Below are 7,704 nucleotides of genomic sequence, written 5' to 3' on the forward strand. Positions count from 1 at the left end.
ACATCTTTCAAGTTTTCTACTCCCTCCGATCCAAAATAATTGAGGTTGTAAGTTTGAATGCACTAACTCCCAAGAATTATGAGGGATTTTGACTATAATACCCTTAATCATGATTTTCTTTTTGTTTTAGGTTGGCATAGTTATTATTGGATATGTAAATGTGTCAAGGGAAAATTTGGTAAAGAAAACTAAATACTTTCTTGATTTTGTGAAACATCAATTATTTTGGACCAACTTTTAGAGGCTCAAATCTCAAATATTTTGGACTAGAGAGAGATCATGTTTGGAAACACATTTCAACGTTGGAAATGAGTTGTTTCAAACCATCAAATTGAATCATAATTTGAAAAAATTACCCTTCATAAGCGATTTACAAATTTTGGACGTTTTTGGCTTGCTATTGTTGCTTTTCTCAACTTCTCATCTCTCTCATTTTATTTATTCACTTTCTTTAAATGTTGAAATCACTCATTAAAAGTTGAGGAAATGAGATGTCTTGTTCTCTTATAATTTGAATAAAAGAAAATAACCTTTTCAGATCTTTTATTTGTTATTTTTCAGATCACTTATGTGTAAAAATAAAGATTTTTTGTAAAAAGACCATAAAACTAAAAACACTTAGTAAGTGGCATACAAACCCACTTCTCATACGCCACTGCTTATATGATCTTTAAATCAATTCAAACAATTTAAACTTGACAACTAAAAAATAAAGTGAAAATACATATTATTTAATCATGATCAGTATATATACGAAAAAACATATATGTATTCACTGATTTCATATAAATATCAAGTGCAAGTAATTAAATTTTACCTTATTTCCACGTCAACATGCATATGTTGTTCTCAATTGGTTATTTACCTAGAGTTGATTTAAGTAATGAACGGGCGGCTAGCGCCATCAAAAGTCCCTTTAGGATTAAGAAGGCTCCTAGTACAGTTCTGTTCAATCATTAATCTGCTGACGCTTGAAAAATTTCGTAAGCTTCGAAAAGTTCTAAGTAATTCCCAAAAAGGACTTAATGGTATGATTTTATAGCTACACAAATGTAATTGTATGTCAAATATCACAATTTTAAAAGTTCTATAACAATACAATTCTTGACATGTTTAAGATGACAAATTCAAAATGTTTATTTTTTTAAGGCGGAATACACCGACAACCCCAAAACTGAAGGCCTATTCCAAATTTCTAATTGAGACTGATGTGTATCATTAAAGGATGTGACATATTTTATGTGATTAAATTATATATGTAATAGACGCATGAGAATACGTGTAAAAGATTTTCCAAAATTTGAATCAAAAGTGTTTTAATTGGAACAATCTATTATATGTTCAAGTACTCAATTGAAACAGGTCAATGTCTATTTGAATACACCGACAGAGCTTAGGAATTGTTGATATATTCCGCCGGATGAAGTGGATAGAGCATCTAACTTATAATTAAAGGTTAAACAAAGGTTAAACTAACATTGATATTAACATTTAGCACTACTAGTTTAAACGTACGTGCGTTGCACGTGTCAATAAATTAAAAAATTTAAATTATATAAAATAGCAATAGACATTAAAATAGATGTAACATTTATTTAAATGAAAAAATAATGTTACTACATTGACATCGTTGCTGAATTAGGTGTAATAAGTATTTAGACTTTCATCCTCTTTATTTTAAACATGTTAATTTTGAGTTATAATTTCCATTAATGATATTAACTACGTGAAAAATTTATTTCTAAGTTTTAAACATTTAAGAAATAAGGTTATTCAAAAATCTCATCCTTAAGGGATAGTATGATTCTTTTCAACTATTCCATTTATTTTTTATGTTGTGTTAATTGTTTAGAAAAAAATTTAAAGTCCTAAATATTAGGACTTTTAACATAGTTCAAATAAGGAAGACTTTAATAATTAGAATTTTAGTTGATTTTAAAATTTTAAAATATTAAGAAAAAAATACATGACAATTTTATCTGATGTAAAATCTCTTTTTGAAAAGTAAAAAAGAAGGCGAATGATATTTGACCACTTCCACCTAATATGAATTCAATTTCAAAATTATTTGTGCAAATAAACATGATAATATGGTTCAGGATGGAAAGTTTCAGGAAATAGCAAGACACAATTTCTCAGTTCAAAAGAATATATATCTCAAAAGATATTCCAAATCAAAGATGCATTGGTTAATACGTAAATGCAAAATTCAACTACTAAAAATATTATCAAAGAAAGAGAACCTTGAAATTTATAGTTGTTGCTTGACATTGGTACTTTGAAAAAAATCACACTAAGTTTTGACGAAAGAAAACGGTTAAATATTAGTTGTTTTAATAGAAATCTTTACATATATAATTCGAAAGTGATAAAGAATTATGCAAAGTAAAACTGTGCATAGAATTTAAATACAAAAAAAAAAAAAAAAAAAAAAAAAACATAAACCAAAAAGGAATTGAAGGTGGCCTAATTTTCTTGATATGAATTGAAAGTGTATGAAATTTAGTACTCCTAAATCTAAATGGAGTTGAAAGTGAAAAATAAAAAATTCTATAACTTCGAATCTACATAGAAAATCGGAAAACTCAAGCAAAAATAAATATGATATATTTTAACTCAAATAAAATGACCTGCAAAACCATAAAGTGGAGATACAATAACGAAAATTACGCTCTAACTCATAAAAGATTATGACAAAAGTACTCGTAAACCTTAAAAAAGACTCCTCAAATTGATAGAAGAATAGAAAAATAGGGGAATAATAGATGGTAAACATTGAAGAACTTTCACTAATTGGCCTTATGCATTACATGAATGTATACATATCAATAAATTTGTACATACAAATGAAGATATGCATATCAATAGACCTCTGAAGATTAAAGCAAAAAACTCTAAAAAAAATTTGTCTCGAGCTAGATAGTAAGGTAGAATCAATCAATCTATGAAAAAATAAGAAAATAACCTGATCATTACATCTATCAACCATGTGCAATTTTAATCTACACATATTATAAAGGTTTTATGACTGAAAAAAAAAACACACACAATCTCAAAAGAAAAGGCTATTGAACATGATCTAAAGGAGGGTTTTTGCCCCACCGATCGCTAAAATTCTTTTATAGATGTACATATGCACTTTTCTAATCCTAAGAGGAGTTTATTTGACATCAAAATTTGATAATAATATTTAATAATAACTCTATTTCTTAAAAAATGATTATATAAGAATTTTTTTTTTTTATGACCCTTCACGTTGTAGTATTTAATATTACTCTCTTCTAATTGCCAACAAAATTATTGGAATAGGATCCGTCAATGGAAAGCAATTGAAAGCTATTTTTTTTTTGTTCTTTTTGCTGATTTTCTAATTCTAGACCAAATCCTAAGAAAAATTTAAAATCAAGCAAGGAAAAATCTTTTTTATTTTATTCTTCGCGTCCAGGATTAGGTCCAGGATCATTAAATAGGAATCCAAAGAGGAAGAGAGAAACAAAAAATATCACTACTGTGTAAACAAAGAGTTTGAGAGTAAGCATTACACAATCTCCAAGATGATTTTTTTGAAAAAAAGAGAATAGATCATCCATTTTTCTACCGCATGTCCTAGTTTGACACCAAAGCAATGAAGCTCTTACTCTAATACAATTAGAGTTTGTCATTAACCAATTTTTTTTAGACTTTAAAGTCCTATTAAATATAAGAGTAGAATCTTACTCAATCTAGATCTAGAATTCCTAAATATTAGGATTTTTAATTTCCTAAGCAGTTCAAATTAGGAGATATTTAATAAGAGAATTTTATTTAATTTCAAACTCCTAATATTAAGAAAATAGTAAATGACAATTTTGTTTATTGTAGAGTCTTTTAATGTAGGGCAAAAAGTTCAATCAATGTTTCTAAGGCCCTTCGTGCTTTTAATATAGTATAGATATAGATAGATTACATAATTACATAAAAAAATGTGTGTATCGCGTGAATCAATAAATAATTTATATTAGAAGAATACATCTTTCTATAAAATAAATGCAATTGTCTAAATGATGAAAATGCACTCTATTACGCGTCATATTAATTGAATTCAATATTTACGTAACATTTAAACAACGTGATTTAACTAAATTAGTTATTTATTATTTGTAACTATAGATACTTTAGTATACGAGAGACAAATACAGTATGTTGTTGTATCTCACATAATGTCTCTTTATAACGGCTTCTTAGCATATGTTACTTTTCCTTATATTGTTTTACACTTATGAAGGTGTAACATATAGTGGTCCGTGTAAAAATTATGTTGTAGCATATACAATGCAATATTGAATATGTTTTATTTATTATCATTGCAAATCACAAACACATTAAATATTATTTCGAACGAATTCCTTCATTTTTGGAGATAAAATCAAATTTTGGGGATAAACATGCTTTAGGCATATTGGCCCATCATTTCTTCTTGAAAATTTAATTAGCTTAACTTTTTTTTTTCACATAAAAAACTTGGAATCTTGACAAAGTAAACTCTTATTTTATATTTATTCCAAGAAAAAAGAATCGTGTCCTCAACATATCATTCAATGCATTTTCGAGATAGAATATTAAAAGAATTGAAGCACAAAATGAACAAATTTACCTCTAAGTTTTGGGCAATCCAAAGTAATGAGTATTCCCAAAATGTTTAGGATCGACACAATAAACAGACAAGATTGCTTTAGAAGAAACCCAACACAAATGATAGTGATAAAACCCAAAAAAAATATCCTAGAATCAGGAAAAATAAACCGAGAATATAAAAACCTAGAAAAGAGATGCAACCTTTATTGAAAATGATCTTTTGATCCTTGTAATTGATGATGTATAAAATTGATATAATCAAGGAGACAAAAATAATATTTAGTAAAATTCTAAATAGCAAATGGGATCGGAAAAGTAAGTACCACACTTTAAAACTAATAATTCTTGAAATATTTATGATGAAGAATGTGAAATAGTGCCAAAATAATTTTACAATAGTTATTTTTATGTGATGTGGAGAATTATTTACTTGAATAGATGAAACTATCAAAATTTCAGTGCCAACTGCAAATATCTATTGTTAATAACACAATTTTTAAATCATGTAATATACATAATACATAAAAAGAGGTAATAAATTTTCTTTCCGTATGAAATATGAGCAACTTAACCTGGCATACCACATAGAAATTAATAATTATAAAACATAGGCAAAAATAATCTTAAATAAATAAGATCATCAATAGTAATGAATTAGAATGTCTAACTAATTTCTGGTGACGGAATGCAACGATCAAAATAATCTGTACAAAATTGCAAATAAGTCAATTTCAAATTATTAATCGTATATGAGACATTATAAAAATAAAAATCATAACTGAAACTTCTCAATTAGCAATTGTCTATCAAGAATACATAATAATTTATTATTGTATAACTTCAAAAACCGACTAAAATTTTAGAATACTTACCTCAAATCACAAGCAAAGTTATTTCTACAATCATAGACACTGTAAAGATTTCATGTTAAAGGATATGGAAGGAAGAAGCAAATATAGGAGCTTTGCCGGATAAAACAAATTTGTTAACTTCAGAAATCAATAAAATTTTGAAAACTCACCTCAAATCACAAGCAAATTTATTTCTGCAATCATAGACACTATAAAGATTTAATGTTAAAGGATATGGAAGGAAGAAGCAAATATAAGAGCTTTGCCAGATAAAACAAATTGTTAACTTCAAAAACCGACTAAAATTTTAGAAAATTCACTTCAGATCACAAGCAAATTTATTTCTACAATCATAGACACTATAAAGATTTCATGTTAAAGAATATGGAAGAAAAACAAACATAAGAGCCCTGCCGGATCAGACAATTTTGTCTTACTCACTTCATCTTTTGAAAGCAATCAAATATCACAATAATACAAAGACAACAATATATTTACAGAAAAACAGTCTCTCAAAAGAATTGAACTATAATTGAAAACTTAAGTAGCATTAATTGATAAAAGGATTCTAAACATAAAACTAATTCCCCCCACTAAGGGATTTTTGGTAGAGAATGGTCTAAACCTAAATTAGGAGAAGGCAACTAACGAAGCTAGTTTTGGTAGAGAACAGTCTAAACCTAAATAAAGAGAAGGAACGTAATTAACTTGTTGAAGGAATCCTAATCCTAAAGTGATTCTTGAAACTAAATAAACAACCTTTGTGCTAAATTTAAAATATTATATACAAGAAGAAAAAATTATGTAATATAAATAACCTCAAACAGATGCAAATTCATTTAATGACAAAAAAAAAAAAAATTACTATATAGATTTTTTTTTCAAAATAACTTAATTTTGATGAAGCAAAACAAACTCCTCTCTAAATATCAAGATTTTTTGTTCAAATAACGAAAAATTAAAACTTTAAAAAATCAAAGTCCTAATTATTAAAGATTTTTTTCGATAACCAAATCTAAAAGATAAGAAAAATGAAAAATGAAAGAAAAAGGAAAAAACTAATTAAGGATGAAAAATCTAATCTTGTTAAAGCTTACGCAGTGATTTTTTGAGTTCACCTCTTTGAGTTGATTTGGGTTCAAATAGAAAATTAAACTCCATTGCTAAGAATTTTATGTGAAGAATGAAGAACACCAAATGAATTTTCTCTAAATTCTTGATTGTTTAATCAAATTAATGCTAATCGTTGTTTGTTTCGTTCTTCATTCTCCCATATACGTTCTTGAAGTAACTCTAGATGAATTAGAATGTGATAGAACTTTGAATTATGAGCATGCACAGAAAACCATTCTAGTACGACTGATTCGTTAAGAGAATATAGGTCATTGGTGGCTTTGGCTAAATGGAAGGCTTGAAGAGTACTATTGTATAACAATTCCATAAGAAAGAATGTGTGTTCTTATTAAAATTAACTTGAGCAAGGAAATTTTGGCTAAGATGCTAAATTTAAGGAATGTGACTAATAGAAAGATACGTAAATGTTTTATGGACAAAAACGATTTATTATAAATATGACAAGTTGAAGAGTACTCCTATTCACTTTTAATTTTAAGAAGGTTTAAAATATTTAAGGCAGTGTTCTAAGGCCATTCGTGCTTTTAATATAATATAGATTAATGTTTATAACTTAAATTAATGAATTATTTTTGTCAATCCATTAGTAACACAAGAAACGTCAATTTACTTACTTTTCGACCTTCCTTTATGTATGACTGTATCCATGGAACGAAGAAATATGAAATGGTCATCCAATTCACTTTTCTTTTTTCCCCTGATCCCAACCCCCACCCATTCCCAACATCTCGTACTCTTTCCTTATTTGACTTTCACTAACTATAGTTTGTGCAAATATCAAAAATTAAAATTGGTATTTCCGTTGAAAGATTTTTTTTTTTTTTTAACAAGTCAAAATTTATAATATTTCCAACATATTCACTGAATCCCTCATCTGAATATTTAGCAATTTTTTTTTTTTTTTTTTTTTAAAAAAAAAAAATATACACACACACAAGGGATGGCCAGTTGTGTCTCCTTTTTTTCATTTGTTAATTTCTAGTATTTCCAATTTATTCACTGGATATCCCATCTGAATATTTAACAATTTCAAAGAACAAAGGGGCGGGAGCGAGGGCGGCTACTATGCCTTCTTTTTGATTTTTATATTATATACTTTTGGATC

The sequence above is a fragment of the Lycium ferocissimum genome, chromosome 9 (genome assembly GCF_029784015.1).
Source record: "Lycium ferocissimum isolate CSIRO_LF1 chromosome 9, AGI_CSIRO_Lferr_CH_V1, whole genome shotgun sequence".
NCBI classification, from domain to species: domain Eukaryota; kingdom Viridiplantae; phylum Streptophyta; class Magnoliopsida; order Solanales; family Solanaceae; genus Lycium; species Lycium ferocissimum.